General features: G+C 37.8%; 1 protein-coding gene across 2 annotated transcripts in view; it reads left to right on the top strand.

Annotated features, from left to right (window-relative positions):
- RAB28 (RAB28, member RAS oncogene family) overlaps window positions 1-11,299 on the top strand; it is a 326,361-nt gene that overhangs the window by 296,427 nt on the left and 18,635 nt on the right. The window lies entirely within an intron of this gene.

The raw sequence follows: 11,299 nt of genomic DNA, 5'->3' as shown, positions 1-11,299 counted from the left end.
GAGCACACACGCAGTATGAGAGCACACATGCAGTAAGAGAACCCACGCTCCCGAGCTCAGGTTCGTAAAACGAAAATGGCTCTTAAGACAAGGCAAACAAATCATAAACCCCGGGTTCGTATCACGAAAAGTTCATATGAAGGGGCGTTCGTAAGACAAGGTATCACTGTATTTCATTCATTCAGATCTAAGATATGTCATTTGAGTGTTCCCTTTATTTTGGGGGGCAGTATATATAGAGATATATAGGGATATAGATATCAGAAAATCACATCATACCCCAAAAGACTCAAGGCGTAACTGCTGCCAAAGGTGCTTCAACAAACTACTAATTGAAGTGTCTGAATACTTATGCTAATGTGATATTTCAGGGTTTTTTCAATAACTTTGCAGACATTTCTAAACTTCTAGTTTCACTTTGTCATTATGGGTATTGAATGTAGATTAATGGAAAAAAACCTGAAATGTTTCAAACTGAAATTGAAATATTAGGCTGCAGCATAATATACTTGCCAAAGATGAAGGCGGTCTGAATACTTTATGAATGCATGGGGTTTATTTAATTACTTCTTTATGATGGATACCCGGGACTAACACTGACCACATCTGCCAACCTGCATTGGACTAGACCAGAGGTAGACAAGGTTGGCTCTTCTATGACTTGTGGACTTCAACTACCAGAAATCCTGAGCCAATCATGGTAGCTCAAGAATTTTGGGAGTTGAATTCATCCACATGTCATAGAAGAGCCAATTTTGCCTACCCTGTACTAGAATGGTAGACTATGTTCTATTCTTTCCAATGCAATCTCAAAAATAGCCCTCATTTCCCGTAGGCAGTGATGGCGAACCTATGGCAAGTGTTCTATAGGTGGCACGTGGAGCCATATCTGAGGGCACATGTTCCCCTATGTCCTCTCTAGAACGCATGTATGCACTGGCCAGCTGATTTACAGCCTCCTTTTCAGCCATTTGAATCCTGGTGATGGCCTCCTGAATCCTGGCAATAGCAAAAAATGGGACAATGATGAAACTGGAAGTCTGGAGACTGTGCGCATGTGTGGGTGGGGCAGCATGGGGGGATTGTGTGCATGCACAGGGGTAGTGCGCATACATAGGAGAAGGACATTGAAAAATGGGTGCATGCTGTCATGATGAGCCGGGGTGGCGCAGCAGGTAGAGTGCTGTACTGCAGGCCACTGAAGCTGACTTGTAGATCTGAAGGTCAGCGGTTCAAATCTCATCACTGGCTCAAGGTTGACTCAACCTTCCATCCTTCCGAGGTGGGTAAAATGAGGACCCGGATTGTGGGGGCAATAGCCTAGCTCTGTTTAAAAAGTGCTATTGCTAACATGTTGTAAGCCGCCCTGAGTCTAAGGAGAAGGGCGGCATAAAAATCGAATAAATAAATAAATAAATAAATGTGCATGCGCCCTTTTGCCTTCCAAGCCAAAAAAGGTTCACCATGACTGCTCTAGTGCAACTACCTACAGCAGTGGGAAGGCCTGCCCAAAGGTAGAAGGTGCTAAAAATCACCAGGTTAAATTAGTCTCTCTTTGGACTTTGAACATAGGAAAGGTCAACATTTAAAGCTGAAAACAGGCACTTCATTTGAAGAACTACTGATTCAAGTCTATAATATGCACTGGGATACCACTGGAATATGTAAAACATGATAGAAAGGCAAAAATGTAGTTCAACTTGATAGGACTAGGTATCTACTCCATGTTATTATAAGTACCAAAGATGGTATGGACTAACAATGAAATGTTACACGATATAGAAACATTAGAAATAATTACAAATACCTGGGCAGATCACAAACCATTGGTTGTGATCTGGAAAGGGACAAAAAGTAATAATAGAAGGTGGAAATTAAATCCACACACACTATTAGAGGAAGAACCACAAAAGAGATTAAATTATTTTTAGAGGAAAACCTGAAACAACCTACGACTCTGCAAAATTTATGGGATACACTTAAAGCCTATATTAGAGGCACCACTATTGCATATACAACCGGGGGGGGGGGGAGAGAAAACGCAGAAATACAGTGAGTTAACTGAAAATATAAAACAATTAGAAAAACAACTTCAGGAACCACCAGAAAAAGGGAGAATATATGAATCTTTAATTCCCCTAGTTTGGAGTCATGACTCAGTTGGAGAATATCTAGTCGCAGGCTGGCAGGCACATACAGCTTGGTTCCTTTCCAAGCCAACCCTTCCCTCAGTGTTAGGATGCATGTTTCTCCTTACTTTCAAGATGTGGGGAAAGACATGGGATAATCAGATGTACTTCTTCCTCTCTCTTGCTATTGTACTGTGGTTTTTGTGATAGAGCATCAGCAATGAGGTTCTTCCCAGCTGGGATACGTTTCAGTGTAAAATTGAACCGTCTAAAATATTGGGCCTATTGTACTTGCTTAGGAGAAAGCCTCCGTGTGGTCTTTAATGCTTCAAGGTTCTTATGGTCAGTCCACACTTCAAAAGGAATGGCTCCGCCTTCCAGAAAATGCCTCCATGTCCCCAGCGCTACACATACAGCAAATGCTTCTTTCTCCCAAATAGCCCACCTCCTCTCGGTGGGGGTCAGCTTCTTGGAAAGGTATGCACAAGGCAGCAACTGTCCCCTTCATTGTCTATCGCCACATCGCTGGTGTCGGACTGGATCACAAACTTCCGCTCGGGGTCAGGGTGCTGTAGGATTGGCTCCTTAGCCTTTTGAGCCTTTCTAAAGCCTTTTGGCATTCCATCGTCCACCTGATTGGCTGAGACGGTCTGGGCTTAGTAGGGGCTGACCCAGTCTTTAGTAACTCGGTCAAGGGCAAGGCAACTTCTGTGAAAGCTGGAATGAATTGCCGGTAGAAATTTGCAAACCGTAAGAAACTCTGTAATTGCTTGCACATGCAGGGAGCTTGCCAATCAAGCACTGCCCTCACCTTGGTTGGGTTCATCTCTATGCCTTCGCTAGATATGTGGTATCCCAAATAGTCTATTGATGTCTGGTGAAATTTGCATTTGGAAAGTTTCACATAGAGCTTAGCAGACAAAAGTTTCTTCAAGACTTGCCTCACCAATTTGACATGGTCAGGGAGATTCTTGCTGTAGATAAGGATGTCATCTAAGTACACGGGAACCCCGTTGTAGAGGTGGGCGTGTAGAACTTCATTTATGTACTGCATGAACACCGCAGGGGCCCCTTTCAGACCAAATGGCATCACTCGAAATCAGAAACTCCCTAATGGGCAGTTGAAAGCGGTTTTCCACTTATCCCCTTCCTTTATTCTGATGCGGTAATAAGCCTCATTCAAGTCCAACTTGGTAAAGTATTTTCCCTTGGCTAGATGATTTAATAAGTCCTTCATGAGGGGGAGGGGATAAGTGTTTTGCACACACATGACATTAAGGTTCTGGAAGTCCACGACTAAGCGAAAACCTCCGTCCTTCTCCTTAAAAAGAACGGGGGCTGCTGTCCTGGAATTTTCAGGCTGGATGAATCTCCTCTTTAAATCGGTGTCTATGAAGTTTCTCAGCTCTCCCAATTCTTTCGGTGACATTGCATACATCCTAGGTTTAGGGAGAATTGCCCCTGGTTCAAATTCTATCGCACGGTCTGTAGGTCTGTAAGGGGGCAGTTCATTGCAATCTTCCTCACTGAAAACTCTTCCCAAGTCCCTGTATTCCAAGGTCACCTTCAGGAGATCTGGAAGTGTTCCTTCCTTCATTGCAACTGCTGCTAAGGACCCATCTGGCTCCTCCCTGGGAGGAGGTTTTCCCCTGTCAGTCTCTAGAAAAGTGTTAGAGCCCAAGGGGATGAAAAGTTTACGATGCACACACTCCCAACAAAAGGTGGGAGTCTATTTGTCCATCCAGGCCAGATATAATATAACTGTTTCCGACATCTTGGGGGCGACTATGAATCTCAAGAGTTCATGGTGCCAGCCTATCCACAGCTCAACTAACTCAATGAGGAGCATAGCAGGAACTCCACCCACTGGAGAGCCGTCCACCTGGAACCGGATGGGTTTCACTAAAGCCTAGTCTGGATTTTTAACTTCTCCACTACGGTTTTGCTAATAAGGCATCTCAAGCACCCTGTATCTATCACAGCCCGTATTTCTTCCTCCTCCCCCGTGGTCATTACTTTAATCTTTGCTTTAATGATGAACAGATGGATGTGCTCACTCATCATTGGCTCATCCTCTCTACCAGGCTCCTCAGTTCAACCGGGGCCGGTTCCTGAAGGTATAGGGTTTTCACCTTTAGCAAAATCCTCAGGATGGCACAACTCTGTAGGTTGAAAGGCCCAGAGACCCTGCAGAGGGGCTTCTTCAGATCCTCTTTCTGCTATCGGGCATGGCTTGGGTTTTGGGGGAGAGAGGGATGTCAAGCAGTCTGTCCCCTTATGGCCAGTCTGGTCACATCTGTAGCAATTTGTTCCCCTCATTACTCCTGACAAAAGAAAAGGCGGCCTCTTAAAAGATCCTTTGTTGCATGGGGCAGGGGAGGTCCCTTCTCAACAAGAATTACATCACCCAAAGCGACTGCCGTGGCATACCAGTCTTGAATGGCCCAGCTGCCTTCCACCTGCAGTTCACACGCCTCTCTCAACTTTGGATCAAGTGCACTTTTGAAAATGTGGACCAAACAGTTTTCATAAAATTCTTCACAGGCTTGCCTGCCTGTTTCAATTGGAAATCAGAGTCTCTGCCTTTAACTTTTGCTCCACTATTGCTCCATTATTTGGTGTAGCATAATGAGGAGCCATCTCATTATGTAATTTAGGAAGCAGTCTGCCGTTTGCAATCAGAGGAGCAGGAGAAGGGGGGCCGAGCAGATTTTGAAATTCCCCCACAAAGAAATCCTTTTGATGTAATAGAGCATGCATCTATCTCGCAATTCACTTAGGGAGCCAACTGGTGGGGTGGAAGTACAATGGTACATTATTTAATTCAAGTCTGTTCCTCCCCCATTTACCTCCGTGATGTTGCATTCTGGGTGTGTAGAAAATTCCAAGACCTTCCACCTCCAGATTCTTGGATACTCCCTCTACTGCATTCTTCAGAAGGGAAAGTTGGAATTGATTGTCAGAGAACCAAATAGCATCTGAGAGAATAAATCCACTTCCATGTCTTATTTTCTTTTAGCGTAGAGTCCGATTTATTAACAAAGCCAATTTGGATTCTGCATGTTTCATTCCAACTTAAGGTCCCTTAAGATTACATCCAGGTCAAAAGCTCATCTCCCATCCCCACACCCACAAGTGCAATCATGAGGACAAATCCGATGCAGGGATTTCTAATTCCTTCCTGTGTTCAGTTTACTTTGGATTCTGTGTAAAGGAATGTGTACTCCGTGGCACAAATCTCTCACTCTCTCACTCCCCCCTGTTTTCTTACTACCAAAACTGTTTCAGGCCAGCCTTTGGCTTCACGTATTGACTTTGGGCCTGACACCAGGTCCTCATTTTACCCACCTCGGAAGGATGGAAGGCTGAGTCAACCTTGAGCTGATTATGAGATTTGAACCGCTGACCTACAGATCTACAGTCAGCTTCAGTGGCCTGCAGTACAGCACTCTACCTACTGTGCCACCCCAGCTCTCATTTGGTTAAAGCTGCCTAGCAAAAAACTAGGTCCTAAATCTTGGGCCCTTTCCCAATTGTGAAAGTAATCAATCCGATCATGGTGCAGCTTATGTTGCCTAGAATCCTAGGGAGAATCCAGTGCAGCCTGCTTAAGACAGTGATCGGGTCCAACATTAGGCCACATACACAGCCACCCCCTTACCCTGTAGTGATACAGGAAGAACCCCACTATGAAGTGAAATTTTTGGGGGGTTTCCTGCATTTTCCAGGGTAATTTACAGTACCTGATTCATTGGAAGGGGTACTCTCTGTCAGAGGCTATCTGGGTAAAGAATCAGGGTGTCAAGGCTGATAGGTTAGTCAAGCAGTTCCATAAAATTACCCGAACAAGCCAAAGGGTCCATGGGGGGGAGGTAGAATGGTTTGAAAGCGGTACTAACCCCTATGTTTCATTCTATAATTCCAAAAGGGGGCCACTTGTCAGGCCCAAAGCCATTATGTGAAGTTAGAGGCTTTGGCCTGCCACAGTTAGCGCAGCGATAGGGAAACAGGAGGGGTGATAGAGAGAGAAGTTGATAACCATAACACATTCCTTTACACAGAGTCCAAGGTCAACTGAACAAATGAGGAAGCCAGTGAATCTTTGCACCGGATTGGTCCACGTGATTGCTCTTGAGGGTGAGGGGATGTGAGATGAACCTTAACCTGGATGGGAAACTGAAGATAATTTAGTGTTGGAATGGCAGTTACGAATCCACATGGCTTTGCTAATAAATCTAGCCTTGTGTGAGGGCACAGGAGTGGAATGTGATTTATTTCTCAGATGCTATTTGGTTCACTGACATTAAAAAACAACATAAGAAATTTCTAAGTAATTACTTGGGAGAACTTTATGTGACATTGATCAGAGTAAAAGAGGAGTGGTTTTGTATAAACAGATCGCACGACTTATAAAACAAAGGAAAAAGGGAAATTTTGCCTAAACCTTTTTTCAATATGGTAGAGGAGGCACTTGAAAAAACAACAATATTCTTTCTTTTCAGCTAGACATAGATCTTGGTCAAGAATTGATATGATATGGATTACGTTAAAGTTAACAAAACAAGTTGAAAAAGTGGAGATTATCTTAAAACTTTTGCAAGATGTAAGAATAAGAGGGTGATTTGGATTACCAAATTGGGAGTTATATTATCAGGTGGCAGCAATGAGATGGATTAAATAATGGATTATGCTCACAATAGAAGACTCATGACTCTAGAAGGGCATGATTTACAGCTAGGGTGACACTCATATATGTGGTATGGAAAACAAAACATATAAAGGCAGTTTCAGAGACATAGCATAAGAAATTCAAATTATTTGAAATTTGGGGGAAAATTAAAAACAAACATTAAAGTATTGTATTGAATAAGCTTACTTTTAACTTAAAGATAAATAAAAGATGTTGATTACTATAAAATTTGGGGAAAGTTTTATGAATGGGTGGCAATTAAAATGGTTAAAATTTATAAATTATTTTTGAAGTGATCATTGGCGATTAGGTGGTTAAAGACCCAGATGATGAAAAAAAGGAAATGGTGGTAGCTCTAGATAACAATATAACACAGATTTAAGATGTTTAATTATATAAAGGCTAATTATATATATGTTTAATTATATAAAGGTTAATGTATTTTGCTATATATTTAAAATGTTGATGCTAGGGAATTTTAAGATGTTATTAGATAAGGGAATTTTATATACATAGATAGATAATAGATAATGAAGCTTTTGATTTTTATTAATATTTTTTACATTGAGTTAGTTTAAATAATGGAAAATGGGAATAAGATTTGTTTAAATGGAAAATAAAATTTCTAATGCTCTTCATAACGTTTTATACTATATGAGAAGGAAATGGTATATATTGTAATTTCTAGGCATTGATACTGTGTTTACTATTAATGTATGTTTTATTGTATGGTGGAGAAAAATAAATTTATACACACACACCAAAAAACCCCCCGCAAGGTGACAAGCACCATCCCCCCAGCTGCCATTCCAAATAGATAGCAAGTCTGTCTATCTTTACCTAAAGTTAAATTTTGCAAAAAGGTGGGTCTGAAGTATATAGGACCTTTTCCTAGTGAAAGTGATTAACCCCGTTACTGTGCAGCTTAAACTCCCCCACCTGCTAGGCAAAGTCTTTCACAGTAGCTTGTTAAAGCCAGCAGTAGGTTCCCAGATCAAGCTGGTAGATCGGACAACCCCAAAACCAATTGTGGAGGAGCGGGAGACACATTATGAGGTAAAAGCACAGAGAGGAAGAAAGTGGTACCATAGCCAGCTGGCAGTTTATTGCTCCAAATTTCCTCAAACACTCCCACATTTCTCACTTTTTAAAAAATTAATTTTTCTTTATGACAAACAAGACAAACAACATTTAACATTTGAAGGAGCTACCATTGCTCCACTAAGCATAGAAGTCTTACTAATACAGAAAAAAAGACTAATTGTGATTTAGATCAATACAGAAAAATAATTCATAATATACTACTATAATATCACATCTACTGTATTTCCATTTTAACGTTGTAATTAAAATAATTGGAGTAATATACTACTGTAATTTAACATCTAGTTCTGTATTTCCATTTTAACCATATAATTAAAATAATTAAAATCAATTAATAAGACAAAAAAACCTTATCCTTAAAATTTCTTAATATACTACTATACTATTACATCTACTTCAACATTTTCGTTATGTTTTAAATAATTGAGATCAATTAATAAGGTTAAAAACTTATCCATAAAATTTCAATATATCATTTGTTCAATTTAATAAATTTAAATTTTCTAAAATTTATTTATATATTGTTAATAATCTTTTTTTACACTCCACCAATTATACAGTTTCTCCCAAGTTTTATAAAACTCTGTTTCCATTTGATTATTTAACCGTCTCGTCATCATATCTAATTCTGCACATTCCATAATTTTCTTAAAAACATCTTCGTCTTTTGGTATTTCCTTTTCTTTCCATTTTTTGTGCAAATATAATTCTTGCCGCTACTAATATATGAATTATTAAATAATATATTTCTTTTTTGTATTTGGTATCACTGATGCCTAGTAGGAAAAATTCTGGGGTCTTTTTAATGTCCTTATTCGTTATTTCCTTTAACCATTTTTCTACCTTGTTCCAATAGATCTTAGCTTTAGGGCAGGTCCACCATGTGTGAAAGTATGTACCGATTTCTTTTTTACATTTCCAACAAAGAGGAGAAGTATTTGGGAACATCTTTAAAATCCTATATGGCGGAAGGTGCCTTCTGTAAAACATCTTAATTTGGTTTTCTTTAAAAGAAATTGATTTAGTTATTTTCCAATTATATATCCATACCTTTTCCCATGTTTCCAAATTTATTTCTTTTCCAAAATTTTTACACCAGCTAATCATGTTATCTTTCAATATTCAACCTATCATTTTATAGTTTATCAAGTATTTATATAACTTCCCAATTAATTTCCCTTGATTTTGAATTAATAATTTCCCAAGTATGTTATTCTCTTTTTTAAAAATAAAAGTTCTGACGTCTTTTTGGTATCTAGAATTAATCTGTGATACTGCCACCAGTCAATGTCGACGCTTATCTCATGCAGTTCTTGTTTAGTTCTTAATTTTAATTGATTATCCAATAGGTCTCTATATTTCCATATTTTACCATCTTTTAAGAGATTTGGATGTGAAATAGCTTCTATTGGTGAGATCCATTCTGGCATTACTAAAAAATTATTTTTCCTTATCTCGTTCCAAACATCTATTAGTGCTTTCCTAATAATATTACTTTTAAAATATGAGTGAGTTTTAAGCTTTTCATACCATATGCCAGCATGCCAGCCTAGCATTAAATCATGACCCTCTAAATTAAGTAATCTTCGATTTTCAAGAGTTAACCATTCCTTTATCCACGTTAAGGCCGTCGCTTGGTAATATAGCTTCCAATTAGGGAGGCCAAGTCCTCCTCTCTCTTTGCGGTATTCTAATGAACTTTGTTTTATTCTTGGTTTCTTACCCTGCCATATAATTATTTTTGTAATTCTATTTAATTCTTTAAAGAAATTTGGTCCAGGATTGATTGGGATAACTTGGAAAAGAAATAATACTTTAGGAAGGATATTCATTTTAATTGTGGAGATTCTTCCAACTACAGATAACTGTAGAATATTCCATATTTCCAAGTCCTTTTTAATCTGTCCTAACAACTTTATATAGTTATCATTTTTTAAAGATATGGCTTTAGAGGTAATCCATATACCCAGGTATTTTACCTTTTTTGTTATTTTCATATTTGTTAAATTTTCAAGATATTTTGTCTGTAACTCTGTCATATTTTTTGTAAGTATTTGTGTTTTTTCCTTGTTGATTTTCAAACCTGCAACTTTCCCATATTCTTCTATTAAATCTATTAACTTTAAAATTGAGGTTAAGGGATCCTCTATTGTAAAAAATACGTCATCAGCGAAGGCTTGAGCTTTATATGTTTCTTTTTTAATCTTCAACCCTTTTATTTCCTTTTCTGATCTTATTTTTATTAGTAATACCTCTAATGTTAAAATAAATAGTAATGAAGATATTGGACAACCTTGTCTCACTCCTCTTTGTATTTCTAATTTTACTGATTGCTCATTATTTATTATAATTCTTGCTGATTGATTAGAATAAATGGCATCAATTATATTGAAAAATTTAGTTCCTACATTCATCTTATTTAATTGTATTTTCATAAAGGTCCAATCTACATTATCAAATGCTTTTTTATTTTTTATTTTTTTTATTTTTTTATTTTTTTTACTATATAAAATATTGTTTATTGGTTATATACAAATATATACAAAGAAACAATACAAAACAGTGTTGCCAAGACAAGGTGTTCATATCATAAGCATCTGATCATTGTTTCCAATAGGGTCGAACGAACCACATTTAACAATAACATTGAACATAAGACAGCCCCTTCCCCCCCCCACCCCGCTGCCAATCTGCAGCTATATTTATTTTTTATTTTCCCGGCTATTCAAATGCTTTTTTAGCATCTAAGAATATAAGTGATATTTGTTTTTCAGGATGTTGTTCATAATATTCTAGGGTATTTATGGTAAAAATCCATTCTGGTCTCCATGTATTATTCCATTTATAATGCTTTTAAACCTAGTGGCGAATATTGATATAAAAATTTTATAATCTACATTTAATAGTGAAATCGGTCTGTAATTTTCAATTTTTTCCTTCTCAGTTCCTGCTTTATGTATTAATGTTATTAAAGTTTCTGTCCATGTTTTTGTTAATTTACCATCTACTATTATTTGATTAAATATCTCTAACATATTTGAGGAAAGTATTTCAATATCTAATTTATAAAATTTTGTTGGTATCGCATCTGGACTAGTGGCTTTGTTGTTTTTCTGATTTTTAATGGATTGCTGTAATTCTGTTTCTGTAAAAGGTTTGTTTAATTTTTGTTGTTGGTCTTCCGTTAATGCTGGTAGATCTATAGGGCTTAAATAATGGAAAATTAAGTCTTCTTTTATTTCTTCTTTTTCATATAATTTCCTATAAAATTCTAATGCTATTTCCTTTCATCTATTCTATGTCTTATTACACCTTTACTATCTATTAATTTTTAAATAATTTTATTTTCTCTTTCTTTCCGGAGTTTATATGTCAG

This window comes from Erythrolamprus reginae, chromosome 7 (assembly GCF_031021105.1).
Source record: "Erythrolamprus reginae isolate rEryReg1 chromosome 7, rEryReg1.hap1, whole genome shotgun sequence".
Classification (NCBI taxonomy): Eukaryota; Metazoa; Chordata; class Lepidosauria; order Squamata; family Dipsadidae; genus Erythrolamprus; species Erythrolamprus reginae.
This window is presented reverse-complemented; position numbering and strand designations above follow the sequence as displayed.